This window comes from Megalobrama amblycephala, linkage group LG23, assembly GCF_018812025.1.
Source record: "Megalobrama amblycephala isolate DHTTF-2021 linkage group LG23, ASM1881202v1, whole genome shotgun sequence".
Lineage (NCBI taxonomy): Eukaryota > Metazoa > Chordata > Actinopteri > Cypriniformes > Xenocyprididae > Megalobrama > Megalobrama amblycephala.
Window position 1 is genome coordinate 10188647 of NC_063066.1, and position 16830 is coordinate 10205476.

At 36.6% G+C, this 16830-nt stretch overlaps 1 protein-coding gene across 14 annotated transcripts in view; it reads right to left on the reverse strand.

The window, feature by feature from the left end:
• dlg3 (discs, large homolog 3 (Drosophila)) overlaps window positions 1-16830 on the reverse strand; it is a 106262-nt gene that overhangs the window by 54947 nt on the left and 34485 nt on the right. The window lies entirely within an intron of this gene.

Genomic DNA, 16830 nt, shown 5'->3' on the forward strand with positions numbered 1-16830 from the left:
TTATTGAATTTTGATATTATATGTATATATGTATATCTCTTTCTCTGAGTTCAGGTTTGACTGTAATACAATTAATGGAAAAACTGACACTTCAAATCAACATTTCAAAGAAAAAATACATAATCCTTGACAAAAAGTTGTCTTTGAGAATGTCTAAATACATATTCAAATCCACAACATAATAAAAGTAAGTTTTTATGTCTAAAAACAACAACAACAGAGCCCATTTTAATAGAGCTATATATGGCAATACAGATGTTTTTCTTTTTTTACTCCAACCAGATGATACTAATCTGCCTTAGAAAATTGGATTTTAAAGGCCTTGTCTCTATTTTAACATGAAATGCAGCTTTAATAAAAAAAGGGAAAAAAATAGAAAAAATAGTATTATTTTCAATGGGAAAAACTGATCATAAATATTGCATAAATATTAATTAGTAACAAAATTTTCTCAAAATACAAAATAAAAAATATTAATTGAACAAAAATATATTAAATTGATTTTACTGAAAATAAAAATAGTTTAATTTCAGCTGTTCTGACCGCGAACAACACAAGTGTGACTCACAAATGAACAATACCAGAGGTTTAACAAATCTACAGAACTGCTGTCAAATTGTAATATCTCCATGTATGTCCACTGATGGCTCATCTGCCAGATCTGTCTCCATCTGTTGCAACCTAAGAAAATCAATGAATAAACATGTCTCTGTATCTCAAGTCAATACTCTGGATAGGCAGCTCATTTATTGTAACTGTTGCTGTAGCTTCAGTTTGCTCATTAGAGGAGTGAATTTGCATTAGCTCTCTGCGCAATTGCCCCTGTCAGGCTTTCCTAATTGGACTTGGCCAGAGACCCTTGGGACCGCAATCCGACAAAGGCTCTCACTGAATCAAGGCAAGCACCAGGGCAAGCGCTTCATCCAAATTGTTAAATAATCAATGTGTTACTATGGCAACAGTTACTCTGGCCTCTGCATTGACTGGAAGGAGCGGGCAGAGTCCGCCCTCCCTCGTTCGTCTCTCTCAGGACATATACTGGCGACGACGCCATGACAGTGGACCGTTCTGGCCACAAAGTGCGATTAACATGCCCACCCAGGCACATTTGTTTCTGTTCTAATCACACAGCATCATACACCGTTTTGCAAGCCTCAACAATCACACCATTCAGTGCCACACCATTCAGTTTTGGGGTGTGACCATGTTGGTATCAGTACACTCTTGACATTTTAAACCATATCAGTTTCATTTCTAAACATAACGCTCTGAATAAAGGAGAGCTCTTGTTTCATAAAGACTATACAGGACAAAATAATTCTAGAAAAAAAAACATGCTTTGCAGCACTAAATGGCTTCATTTGGAACATTTTATGACCTCATTCACACACATTACGCACAGTAAGCCTCCTTTAATGTTTGTGTTTTGTTTAAATAATAACACAAATTTTAATACAACTATAGATTCACCCAAAAATGAAAATTCTGTCATCTTACTCACACTCATGTCGTTCCAAACCCGTAATACTCTTGTTCAACTTCGGAACACAAATGAAGATCTTTTGATGAAATCTGAGAGCTTTTTGTCCCTCCATAGACAGCTATGTGACTACCACTTTGACGCTTCAAAAAAGTTCATAAAGAGATCGTAACACTATGAATTGAGCGGTTTAGTTCACAGTTAGTTAGTAGATATTCACATATAAACACTGATCAGTGAATATAAACAAAAGCTCAACCGAACCTGCTTGATGCACGAGAACAAACCTCTTGGAAGCTCAAACTTACTGTGTAACACGAGAATCAACCTCATTGGTTCTCACGCGCGTCAAGCAAACATGCTGGAGTTTCCGTTTACCACAACTGATGTGTTGATGAATGTTTATATGTGAATAAAAGCCTAAATTCAATCTGTTCATCATATAAAGCAATCTAGTCTCTTCAGAATATTTGGACTAAACCACTCAATTCATATAGATTAGTTTCACAATCTCTTTATGACCTTTTTGAAGCATCAAAGTGGTAGTTCAAAGTTCTTTATTTGTGTTCCGAAGATGAACAAGAGTCTTACGGGTTTGGAACGACATGAGGGTAATTAATGACAGAATTTTCTTTTTTGGGTGAACTAACCCTTTAAATGTTATACTATGTTATTACAAATATACTGCTCCAACTGCATCCTTTAAATGACATCCCATCATGAAGATACTGTATGCTCTGATGTGTGCTCTGTGCTTCAAGTTATCCTGCTTGATATCGAGGCAAGATATACTGCGGGAGCAATCCATTTGGAGTGTGAATAACTCACATGCTTCATGAACTAGAAACTAGAGCAGACCTAGGAGGGTCTACATCAGATGTTCTCAACTTCTGGGTTGGAACCCACAATGGGCCGCAGGTCTGTTCTGAAAGGATTACGGTCAGGAAAAAAACAAAACAATGACAAATTCAAATAATGTAGTGCAACTTTTTCCATATCTAAATTAAATGCAGCTTACAGATTTGGGTCACTATGATGATGTCCATAAAGTGTTTTATGCTGAATTTGTATAGAGGAAACTAAGACAGAAGAGTAGCTACTCTTAGATCCTCTCTTGTTGAGCCTCAATGGGTTTTATAAGCCAAGCTGCAATTCAATCAATAAGACTTAATTACCATGCACCCAACATAAGCATGCGCTAGGGTACAGGTGCTCAGGGACACCAGAAGGGGAAAGTCGGAGAAGCTGGAATCTATGTGGTAGAGAGGAAAGATCTCAGAAAGACGTTTTGTTTTTGTTTGTTCTAGAACAAGCAGAAACATGTTGCAGGTGCTTTAACGCATCTGGGAAAATGTGTCAATCAAGTCAGGACAGGTCTTAAAATGGCTATTATAATTTGGTTACCCTAGCACCGAACATAAATAAAAGAGATAGTTTGGCCAAAAATGATGAAATATCAAATGTCTATTCAAAAATGTCTATTTTGTGTTTCACAGAAAAAAATAACAGCATACAGGTTTAGAATGACAGTAAAAGATTTTTAATTTTGGGTTGAACTAACCCATTAAGGATTGCACTTTACTATGATGGTATGGGTCCTTAAGCAGTCAGCAGTTTTTTTCTCCATCCTTTTTGCAAAGTTACTGAAGCATGTCCTGGCTGTGTGTTCTGTTTGGTCATGGTGAGCTGCTCCAAATGAGCCACAGCGAGGTCACCAATCTGACCTTCAGATAGCACTAAATGATGATATTAAATATTACATGCACTATAAATAAACCGAGCTAGCCCGAGAGTACAAACAATTATGCCTATAGCGTCTGCTGTATGTGATATATGGCAAGTTATGCAGCGTCAGTCTGACTAGCAGGTGCCAGTTGACGAGGAACACATCAGCAGAATACGGGTTAATAATTCAATCTACCCTGCCCTGTCTGATCACACTGTTGCCAGGTTACGTGAACCACTGCCGCAGCAGTGCTGTAATCATCTCTATCATTACACTGTGAACACAGCCTCAGTCACCATTGAGATGAGAAGTCAGAGTGCTCTGCATTCTGTCAGAACAGGCTGAGAGAGAATCTGATGCAGGGATGTGATATGCCACTACGTTTGCTATGGAGATTTAAATGAACATGTAACTGTACTTAATTAGATTCAAATAGAATGAATGAAATGAAAACAAGAAAATAATGAAAACAATGAAAATAGGAGCTGTTTTGAGTCGCTTCTCCACTGCTACTGGCTGGTTGCTACCCCTTGTTGCTAAGTCTAAAGCTGTGCCCACTCCTCTGCGTGGTGTCCTGTGCCAAGAACAAGGAATATACTAAAACTGATTTTTTTTTCTTCTTTTTCATTCGAAATCAGTGTTGTCCAGGTGTCATTATGAGAAATGTGACTTCAGGACTTGTGCTCTCTTTTAAAATTCACCCAAAAAAGCAAATTCTGTCATCATTTACTCATATTGTTCCAAACCCAAATGACTTTCTTTCATCCAAGAAAAAGGGACTAGGGACTACCAAACTTTAAACAGGACAAATTACTTTATGAAATAAACTAATTAACTTGGATACTATAATCTTGCTATTATGAAAACATATATATATCATCTCGATGGCAAAAGTGTCCCAATCACCCTGAATTCACCCTAAAGATACAGGCAGAAAATTGGCATTGGCGAGTGTATGAAATGGTATCAACCACCATTTGGCCAGTAAGATTTTAATGAATTTTAACAATGTAATGTTGTGAGAACATGAACATCATGAACGACGCTCGGGACAGTTGACAGGCCAGCGCTGCATCATCATGAAAGTTTGAGCCTTGCCAATTTAAATATCCTGGGAACTCAATTCGTTACTCTCTGTATGGGAAGTTTTCTGTGCACAAACATCCAAAGCACGCGCCCAGAAAGCCGCGTCTCAGACAGCGCGCAAATACTGAATTGAGTTCTCTTTTTAAAACTTACGATTTGAACAGACGAATTTACCCAAAACTATGTAAAACAAAAAAATGCTTGTCTGAGTATTCTAGTAAACAGTAGGTTGTGGCTTAAGTGAACAGAAACAACAGAGAAAGACAACACATGTGTAACAGTATATTGGATCCATGCATTAGTCTTAAAGTGACAGCAGCCTAATATTTCTGTTGCCGTCTGTGTTTTTAATGTTAATAAAACAAAAAAGGAAAAGGAAAAAATCACTCACTGCTCCTGACTGAATAACTTTAGTAACTTTAATAAGGACTAATCTGTTTAATTTATACAGTGAAAACTATGCAGTGCTATTTTACATTTGATTAATTTATTCAATGTCTCAACCTGAAAACTACTGTTACTTGCCTTTAATAATGTTTTAAATTTTATATTAGTTAGGCTAGTAGTTTTAGCTGTGGTATCAAAATTGGAATAAAGAATTGTGAATTTTCACTGGTATCTAAATTTTTTTGCGTCATAACTGCCTGTTTTTGCAAAAACAGTTTCATGGTCAGTAAAAATATTTTTGGCTGGCAAATTTTCTTAAGTTTTAGGCCCTTAATATGTATGTGTGTGTGTGTGTGTATATATATATATATATATATATATATATATATATATATACACACACACACATACAGTATATATATATATATGTGTGTGTGTTTGTGTGTGTGTAAATTTTAGATGGATATTATATTATGTTTATTATTAAATTTCAAAATATTATCATTATTAATAATATATAAATTAATATTACTTAGAATATTTTAATAATATTATTAAAATAACTTCATTCATTCATTCATTCATTTAGCAGTAAAATACAAATACATTTGACAGGCAAACTTGCCTTGGACATTACGACTCAAAAAAATGTTTTTTAAAGAATGTTTTTCAAATTACTGTAAGTTAAACTGTTGTTATTTTTGCTAGTTTTAAGCATTAGTTAATTTTACACTAGTTAGTAAATCACTTCCAAATTTTCACAGTGTACAGGTTTCAAAAGACATGAGGGTGAGTAAATTATGATTATCCCTTTATGAAACGCAATAGTGACTGTAATTTTCCATGCGAATCAGCTTTGTTCTAGCAGGCCTTATCCTCTCAGATCATGACCTTGCTGCATGTTGCTTCTCCAGCAGTCACTCTGGCAATCCATAACGCTCTGTGCAGCAGGCAAAAGTGCAGCAGACATGATTCGCAGGCTCAGACATTACTGTCTCTGTAAGCTTATCCTGCGAGCAGCTCATGCCACCTGAAGGCAGCACAGAGACGAGCACAGACACAGTTGGCACTGGAGCGCATAGCAGTGGCGTCGGGGTCACAGCGAACGCTGTAAAATCCTTTGAGAGCTGTGGTTAAAACAACAAGCACAGATAACAGAGGGCACCTCTGACTGACTCCATGTTCCTCTCATTCATTCTCCATCTCTCTCTCCACTCGTCTGAAGTCATAACTATGGAATCAGGGCTACATCCCTGAACTTCATCACGCCCACATCGCTCCATTCACTTCGTGTGCCTGCCTTCAATTTGGCTGACCAATTTGTGTAGGTGTCGAAAGTGAAGAATTACAGTAAGTAGGACAACAGCAAGAACGACAGTAGAAAACAAGTACTGTGCCACTACTTTCTGTGTGCAATTATGAATACATTCATGAGGACGTTTATCCATATGCTGGTGTATTTACTGCCAAATAGCAGTGAAAAGAGGCTTTGTTTTAAATGTTCGTATCACATCAGGAATTGCCAAAACAATCTGCCTCCCACGGAGGGGCCAGATTTGCAGTCTCTCTTGCACACCTTGGACAGGAGACAGAATATCAGAGCTTAAGCCCCATAGCGAAGATCTCCACTGTGACCGTCACTGACTTTCAGGTTTTTTTTATCACGGCCACTGATCTGAGGACATACAGACCATTCGCAATCAGGAGGAACTGTTCATACGACACATTGAGAATATGATTCAGTCCATCAGAGAGGTGACATGGGCCGAGTATTATGGTAAAAGGAAAGTATACAGTGACCTAGAATTAAATAAAATTCTAATATCAGCATTAGTGTAAAATAACTCTGAATAATCTTCATTGAATACAGATTAATGCTTACAATTAAAGTTACAAAAGTTATTCAGTCAAGAGCAGTGAGTGATTTTGTCTGTCTTTTGTTCTTTGATTAACATGACAGACAGCAGCAGGAATATTAGGCTTCTGTCACTTTAAGAGCTTATGCACAGATCCAATATACTGTTACACAACATGCGCTTTCTCTCAACTATTTACGTTCCAAAACTGACTTTGTTCATCTGAATATTTGCCAAGACGGCCATTTTGACATACATTTGTGTGTATTTGACCATTTAAGCGGAATATTCAAAGTCATTTACAGTATTCACCATCTATTTCTGTTATGCAATAACCTGGTCCATAAGGAGAAAGCACAAAACTCAGCAGAAAACTTGACATTCACACATTTCCGCACACCCAGACCCCCCTCCCTACCCTTGTGTGTTTGTTTTTGGCTCATTCGATTATGCTTTATCAAGTTTAAACAAAAAATATTACAGATTTTCCTAAAATCAGCATAAAAAGATAATTATTAGAATAATTTCTGAAGGATCATGTGACACTGAAGACTGGAGTAATGATGCTGAAAATTCAGCTTTGCCATCACAGGAATAAATTATATTTTAAAACATATTAAAATAGAAAACAGTTGTTAAAATTGTAAAAATATTTCATTACTGTTACTGTATTTTTGATCAAATAAATCCTGCTTTGGTGAACATAAGCGACTCCTTTCACTTCTTTGTATATCAAAAAAATCACAAAAATCGTATTGACCCTAAACTTTTTAAGGTTAGTGTATTTCAATAAAAACATCACAAATACAAGACAGTGTTAAATGCTTTAAATGAATTGTATGGAGGTCCTGATCATATTTTAGGGCTTTATGACTTTCTACCTCAGAGAACCAAGCAAGTAAGGATCACTGTAAAAACACTAAAATAAAGCCAATAGAAACGTCACAGGATTTACGGTTTAAAGGACAGGAACAGAGCATTATAAAGATGACTAGAAAATGTATTACTAAAGAAAGGTAGGATTCTTCCTGTCATAAGCGAACAAAAAAAAATTAATCTCATCTTAACATTATTTCTATGGGGATCAAATATCTCAAAGGAAGGACCAATCAAAAACAAACAGACTAAATACTTCATGTGCACTCAAGTCACTTTTTCATCAGATCCGCTATCAAACAGTCTTATTCAAGCTAACAACGCTCCTATATTGTTCCAAGACTTTTTACTTGGGTTTGAGCTTTATTTAATAACTCATAACCAAAAGTAATTACATAAATGACTCTTGCTCATTACTCCATATTCTCAGTGGACGGTTTGACGAGAGAATGCTCAGAGGATGTAAATTGTATTTAGAGCTGTCAAGCAATCAGCCTTTTTAAACAGACACATGCTGGGAGCTTCATACATTCCCCATAATTCATGTCATTAATCACCTTTCCTTTCACTGAACAGTCAAAGAAAACGCAAAGTGCTGCTCTTTTTCAGGGCTGTGTTAGGAGGTTCAAAATGTCACGCCGGCTTCACGTCCCCTGAGGTTTAAGCATTAAAAATGTGGCATGCTGTCACTGGGATGTCACGAGGGACGCTCTGTGAATAACCACACACAGTCAGAACACCGATGGCAAAAATGATTTTAGAGAGTTCACGGTAACTGGACCTCTGTTGCGTCACTCTCTCAGGTTCAAACGCTGGCCCTCGCCATCACAAGCTCTGCAGCGATTCTGATGAGCGTTTGCAGTGCTTGGATTTGGCTGATTATATAATTGGAATTTTAATGTGGAATATTAATCCACTGAGGGCCCACATTCAGTTTTATAAGCTGGCTGATCAGGATCTACTACAGCAACTCCAGCAGCCTATTCAAAGCTCAGCGACTCTCTGTGTTACACAAGCAACACTCCTGTAAGCCAGCAGTACACTAAAATAGTGCAAACTCACAATATAGAGGCATTCCCAAATATTATTATGGGGGTTAATATGCAGCGTTATTATCCTTCATTGTACTAAAGAGCTTACGTAAGCGGTCATGTGTGTGTGGGTCAGGTTTTACCATCATAGTGGGGAGATTTAAATAAACTTAAAATCACCTACATTTTTGGTAGTAGCCAAGAGTCTCCACAATCGAAACTGCTTAATAAACAAACTAAAAAAAAAAAGTAAAATAATGTCATAAATAATTGTAGCTGACATCAATAAGGCCAATACTGTTTTTCATGTAAAGGCTAAAAATGAAGGTAATCTAAATGTCAAAAATCCATATGGAAAGTCTCCACCATGATATGTAAATGCAAAATGACCTTTAGTTCAAGTAATATATTTAACACGTGTAACAATTAATCATGTTATATTAATCAAACAAGATTAAAATAACCTCAGAGCTAATAGAGCGAATAAAGGACTTATGCCTTAAACAGCCTTAATGGATGCCTATGTTTTCTTTCTTTTTGTTTTGTTTTCACTCTTCTGTTTCCTGTACAACCACACAGTCACGAAGTCACGATGACTAATGTAAAATAATAAAGCATTTTAGGTCTGCAAAACAAAAATACAGCAGAAACATCTAGTGTGTGCTTTAGCATCTCTGCGTCTCACCAACATGTCACAAGTTTCTGTGAGTTTTGCAAATAACCAAGCAAATGTAACTGTGACTTCATATAGTGCCTGGCAAAAGTTTGGATACATCACAATTTTTTAATGCTTTTGAAAGAAGTCTCTTATGCTCACCAAGGCTGCATTTATTTCATCAAAAATACAGTAAAAACAGTAACAGTATTACAATTGAAAATAATTTTAAAATTTTATTTACTTCTATGATGGCAAAGCAGAATTTTCAGCATCATTACTCCAGTCTTCTGTGTCACATGATCCTTCAGAAATCATTCTAATATGCTGATTTGCTGCTCAAAAAACATTTATTTTTATTATTATCATCAATGTTGAAAACAGTTTCTGCTGCTTAACATTTTTGTGGATTTCTTTCAAAAATATAAAGAAATTGTAATGTTTCCAAACTTTTGCCAGGTACTGTGTGTGTCAAGATGTTTTTTTTAATGTTTAATGTAAATTAATGTTGTAATGTGAAGTATAAAAATGTCTTTCTGTAAATGTTTACCAATAATTTCCCAGACAGACTGTAGTAATGGCCATGGATAATAATAAAAAAAAAAAAAAAAAAAAGTCTGATCATGTTTTCATCATCAATCAAGCATTTCCTTGAAAGTATATTGGCAATCAACCTACAGATATCAACACTCTACCTACAGCTCCTTTCTGAGCTGTAAATGAATTAAAACAAGCCCTCCGTACAAATTCAAGTGTTAAATCAAACACAGATGCACTGACTGCAAACCATGTAACGGCGGGCCGATAATCCAGCACGCTATCTGTACAGGCTCGGCACAACCCTCTGGTAGCTGTGGCCTGAGGCAGCTGGGACTCTTAGATATCAGGGATGTTCTGCTTGATTTGTATCTCTCTGGAGAGGAAGAGTGAGTGAGCAAGTCTGTGTGGTGTGGTGTGGTGTGGTGTGTGCAAAGGGATGTATACATGCAAACCATTGTTATTCTATCAAGCTAAAGTCTAAAGAACCCAAAGAAATGTATTAAAAAATAACAGCTTCATCGTCTAGAGGGACAAAGATCTGATTAAAAGGCTGGATCACATTAGCATGTAGCCTGAACACTCCCAATTTGACAGCTAAATAAGACATAGCGGAATAAATATTGCATATGAAAAATGAATTGGTGACACTTTTTTATAAAAACATTATTAGTGGCACTCGCAAAGGAATGCACCACATGACTCGTCCCACATGCTTGCACTGTGGACATGAATTGAAGGAAGCCTCAAATCACGCAGCTTGGTTGGAGCCAAAGTCCCTTTAAGACAAGTCATTTCACTCGGCGGCCATCTTTGAAACGCCTCTCGGGCATCCTGGGCATCATGCAATCTCTTTGAATGGGGAAACATCAAATTCTCCAAAACTGTTCGCCAACCTTACGATTAAATTTCATATTTGAAGTCACCAATGAAATCTAACAACAACCGGCTCATAAATTTCGTTTCTAAACGCTCGAATCATGACAAAAAAAACTATTTTTCAGGCTGGATCAAGCTAATGCGCAGACCTAAATGCGTCTGACTGTTTCTATAGAAACCGATGATTCTAACTGCCGCTGAAGTGACACGATGACTTTACCTGTCGGCGATTGGCTCTTATTTAGAAGGCGGGACTTATTCCGCCATATTGCGCGTTACACTTTCTCCCATTCAAAACAATACGAGTGACACGTCTTGTGTTATTGTATAGTCTTTGTTGGAGCCGATAGCCTTGTGGGCAGCGCACCATCATTGTGCTTCAGGAGACCTGAGTTCAAGTCCGGAATCGCAGGCCTTTCCCGATCCCATCCCCCACCTCGCTTCCTGTCCACTCTATACTATCCTATCACAATAAAGGCAAAAACTGCCAAAAAATAAATCTTTAAAAAAAATTATCATTCAGCTTGTTAATGACAGATGTTCTATTTTCATAGTGCTATTACTTTTCATACTTTTCATAGCTGGTACAGTAGGTCACATATTAATGACAACATGGTGAATGTAGAATGTCTGGATAACATTCATACTATGTAGAACATAATTTTTTGGCTGTCACAAAGTACTCATTCAAAATAAGTACCTACTCAAGAAAGTATGTGATTTCGGACGCAGCCCAAGATTTGAGCAAGTAAGCAACCACCTAACAACCAACCAGCCTACCCTAGCAACCACCCAGAATATCCTGGCAATTGCATAGCAGCATGTTTAAAACATTCAGAACACCACAGCAACCACCTACTCCACACTGTCTTCAGAAAATACTAAAATGCATTTACTTTACATTACAATTAACATTAGATAATGCACTTTCACATAGAAATGCTACTAAAGTGTGACATTTTCATATCTATTCCTAATGATTATATAATATTTTCTAATTATTTATCAGTGAAAGTTACTAAACATAAGCTGATAATGAACCTAAAGTCTGTTTTACTTTGTTGTGCTTACAGAGTCCGCACAATGTGTTTTAATGGAGCTAGGCTTATCAACACTTAGCTTTGTGCCTTAGAATATGTATATGTTGACAGAATACATTACAAAGCTTTTTACAGAGCTGCTAAAGTAAGCATTTGATACAGCATATTTTAATGTGAATTTTAATATTTTACCAGAGTATTTTACTGTAATTTATCTGCCAGATCAGATACTACAAACACAACACCTTTAATTTGTTAAATATAAAATATGTATGTTGTGCATATGACAAACTTAGGATAAAACAGAAACTGCATTTGCATCTGGACAAATGTGCATATTCATATTCAAACCTTACACGGATAACTTCACTCTGGCACACTAAATATATTAATGAATTCATAAAACATTTAATTAAAAGCAACATGTTCATGCTAAACTTTCAATCAAGCTCTGAATGAACTACAAATAAAACAATGCTTTTTGTGGTGATTTTTAAAAGTGCATGAGTGATGGTGTAATTACAGCTGCTTTTTATGCACATCCTTTCAGGGAGAAACAGAGACGAACAAAATTAATTGCATTTGCAAACAGTGTTAAAGCAATGTGAATAAACGTTCTCTAAAAAAAAAGATGCTATTTTGGAGGCTGTGAAAAAAACATTTGAGGGGAAAAAAAGATGAGGAAAAGGAGAGCGAAGAAAAAAAGATGGGTAAAACACTATGAAAATTGGAAACGTCCAGAAAATGGCTGAAGGGCTACTTAGATAATGCAGCAATGAGAGATGACACACAGAGCATCTCTACATGAAAGAAATGCTCTTTACTGGCAGTCTCCTTCTCATATGATCCTTATCTGAAGAGGATGAAAGTGCATATAATCTGCATACATGTAGCATTTTTTAACTTTTAAAAGCTTCATTTGATGCAACAAAATTATTTTAATATGACCAGCCCCCTTTAGTTACTGTTGCCATGTCCGACAAGCCATCCCGCTCTCACGCCACATAGCGTTCTCACGCAGTGAAAAATACATCACGGAGCAAAGAGGACACTGACAACGCGTCGACAGACAAGACAGAGCAGGTTACTTTTGATATGAAACAAAGTCTCAAATTTCTAATTTTGAAACTTATAAAAAAATCTAAATAATAATTACCATTTTGTGGTTCTTTATTGTGTCGTGACAGATCGCTGTAGCGCCTCGGTTCAAGCGGCTCATGAACCGATCATGTCTTTCTACTAGTTAATTTATAGCATCGAATAAACATGAATGAACATCAGAAGGAATGTTGTTTCAACCGCGGAAAGACGTCAGCACACACCATTTTTCAAGTTCAAGTCCACTGAGGTTAATCTACTGACTGCTTTGTCAGACAAAACGACGGATTCATCGTTTTGATTGGTTAGATCGCCTGTTAATCAAGGGTGAATTGGGTACCAAATAACCTTTTTAAGTTGGCAAATTACATGTATACATTTTACATAATTTTTTTTAATGAATACTGTTTTTCATAAATTTTCAGTTTAGATACGTTGCTGTCGGCCGGAAACATATGTTCAAAACTGCTATTTTTCAGGAAATGGAAAAAAACTGTTTTTTTTTTTTTTTAAATAACTAAGCACTATGTTGTCAAAGTTGATACTGTGGCTTTATATATGGTCAAACACTTGCATGTGTCATTATATTATTAACATTTTTCCAAAATCAAGCTCAAATGGAGTTACAAGGATTTTGACAAGCGAATTTTAATACTTTTCATGGGTTAAATATTTGCAAAAACCACATACAGACATAAACGGTGAATAATAGTAATGATTTACTGGGAAAAAAAGGCGAAATATGGGATACACGGTTTCCGCCTGACAGTGACGATGAACTAGTTGGGCAAAAAATTTGTTCCAATTTAATGCTGTCACTCTAGTGAACCTGATTGTATTTGTGCCACATAAATATATCTCTGTTATCCCTTTCTTGTTTAAAAAAAAAAAAAGAAGTTGTCAAATGTTGCTTCGTGAACTGCTAAAGTTGGTAACCTGTAATTGCAAGCTATTTCTATACTGTATGTGATCTAACTAAATTGTGGGAGTTTTTTCAGCGTGGTTCTCAAACAAAACCCACACAAAGTTCTCTCTTACACTTCAATTTTATAATTGGCCTAACTATGCTAAACAATAACCAATAGTATTTTTGTAGCATATTTGAATATTTTCATTAATTACTGTACCTTTAAATACAACAAAATTTGATTCTGAATGTGTGTTTAATTACACATTTCCATATGTACAGCCACACAGTCAGTGTAAGTATCACAAACCTAACCAATACTCTAGAGTAATTGTTCTCGGCACATTTCAAATATGAATAATTAAACAATCAGCAATAATGTAAAATGACTTACTGTTTATTGAGTGAGAAAAATTTAAATCGATTACTAGTGATTCATGAATATATTTGACTTATTAAAAAGATTCATTTGTTCACAAACTGGACATCAAAGATCATGCTGTACAGAACACACTGGCCTGTACTCTAAAGATATAATTACCCAATGCCTCATCACGAAATGAAATCTGATAAAAGGGCATATCAACCCATCTGACAGTTAATTAGGTTTTAATTTATTGCTGCAATTTTTAGTCACAGGTCGGAGCCCTTGCATTTGTATGTTACACTACAAATGAAAAAGAAATTAATGAAAGGCAATGAATGCAAGCAATCCTGTGTACAGAATATTCTAGGTCTGCAATCACTATACGCTCACGAGTGAGTCCACAGCAGAGGTAAAAGCCAAAAAAAGGTCTAAAATTACAACCACTGGTAAGCTCAAAAGCTCTGTTAAAAGCACCCACAGACTCCCACAACACAGAGAGAGAGTCAGAGGCTCGTGGACCAGCACTCTCCAGTTATTGATTGTGATGCATGCAGATTCTATGATCTTGTGTGGGAGTTTTAACGCCGGCCGGCGCAGAATACAGCCACTGAGGGAGAGGGGCAGAGTAATGGCACAAAAGAGGGAATGACTGTGCAAGCTCTCTAAAAATAAGCATTAAAATTCATTGGGATGTTAGCCCTTAAACTAAAGCAGCAGGGAGGGTTTTGTGACAATGCTGCAATAGCAAGCGGCACTTTTGCCGTGGCTCTCTGTGGCATGTGTACATGTCTGCCTTCCTTGTCAGCATGGTGGATGCATCCAGAACTGAATAGGATTTCTTATAAGAATAAGTAAGCTGACCGCTATTCTTCTGTTTTGCAGAACAGTCACTGCGATCAGCAAAAACAAGAAATGAAACAAAGCAGGTGAGCAAACAAATAAACAGACCTCTCTACTCCCCATCCCACGTGTGGCACTGAGCGGAGCAGGGGAGCTGTGCTCCAACAGGGCCGCCAGCTGAGAGCATATGGCTGACAGGTCAATGGCCATGAGCAATACAGTCACTCACATTAACACCCACACAAACGTATTTATATGGGGGAATATCACAATGTGTAAAGCTCACGCAGTGGACTAGTGCACAGAAAATTACCTAACATCCTGCTGCAAATCACTTGAATCTTAATAACATGTATCATTTTTCATTACAAGATCCAAAGATCAACAAAAGAGCAATTTCTTCAATGCTGCAAATGTCATAAACAAACTTAGGGCTTGACAATAATGGCCCGATGGCTCCGGGACAGTTTTGGGACAGCTGACAGAAAAAGCACTTGCCATTATCAGGTCAGTGCTGTGTTTGCCGCTACTTCTTACATTTGTTGATCATATTCATATACTTGACTTGTAATGTTATTCTGCTGTAAATTCTGCCAAATTAGATATGAATAATCTACACAAATGAGGATGTTTTGAAGTTGCAAGAATTATTCGTCATGGATTAAAAAAAAAAAAAAAAAAAAAAGGCCACATCTGAACAGCAGGATTTTTCAGATTTGTACTTTTTTCACTATTGGCCCCACCAAAAAATAAATAAAATAATGTAAAACAAAATATTAAAATTACATGAGTATACGCAACATTATTAATAACAGTTTTTTACAATAAGTAATTTTTTTGTTATTTTAACTTTTTTTAACAGTTGTTGAGCTCATTAAACTGTTTTAATTGTAGCAAAAAAAAAAAAATCATTAAAAAGAACTAACAAGCCAGTTGTAGACCACATGCACTGTTAAAATATATTTAGCCTCTATAAAATTTTACAGAAATACGTTTCCTTCCCTGTCACTGAACTTACAGATAATATGCATTCAATCAAAAGCAGCTTTAATATTAGTTCATCAACAGTAGCACTAAGTGGTTTCTCTGATTGGATGGATGGATAAAGGAGAAACCGGCAAGCAGCCAGAGATGGAGCAATAATGGCCATTAGAGGTGAGATTGTGTAAGAAAATTCAATGCATATAATGCTAGACTTCATTACAGATCAAATCCAACTTTTATTATACCACGAGTCGACTAGTTCCCATAAAAACACAGTCAGCCGTCTCTAAGTTTTCTCTGGGACACATCCTTTACCCTTTCTTGGTGTATAAAAGCCAACTCTAAAAGTATGCATAAATATTGCAGTGTACCTTCTCTCCCATTTTATAGTGCATCTGCAGTGATTTTCTATGCACTCCATCTTTTTTTATATGGGCTGAGTACATTTTGTTTTAAGAACAGGTTTATAAAGGCTTGCATGACGTGTATGTGTTTGTGTGTGTGTGTGTGTGTGTCTGTGTGTGTGTGTGTGTGTGTGTGTGTGTGTGTGTGTGTGTGTGTGTGTGTGTGTGTGTGTGTGTGTGTGTGTGTGTGTGTGTGTGCACTCCGGTGCCAAATATTTTTGAGTAGGATGATAGATTGATGGGATTGCATTCAGTATCCTTGAGCCTTCTGACAACTGATACTTCAGCAGGAAGAAGGCCGTGAAACAACGCACTCTAACAATCACTTACTAAGCAAATGTGGTAGGTTTTTCAGCCTTGTAGATCTCTAGATCAATAACATTATGCTGTAAATGAAAAGAGCTATATGATGTGGTCATCTTCCTTTCCAGGCCAGCTGCCTGAATAGCTGCATATGTGTGTGTAGAGTAGCCTACTGTGATATAGCGGGCCTCCACAGATAATTTTGGTGAAATCTAGATCAATGTATGCACAAAAATCACATCGTGAAGTTCTGCACGTCAAGGTAAATGCAGCGTCAGCTAATAAAAATGCTTGGATGAAGATGCACGATCATGTGTGTAAAATGCCACTGAATTCAGCTCTCTCTCGGGCAGCAGGATTTCTAGCCTTCTTGT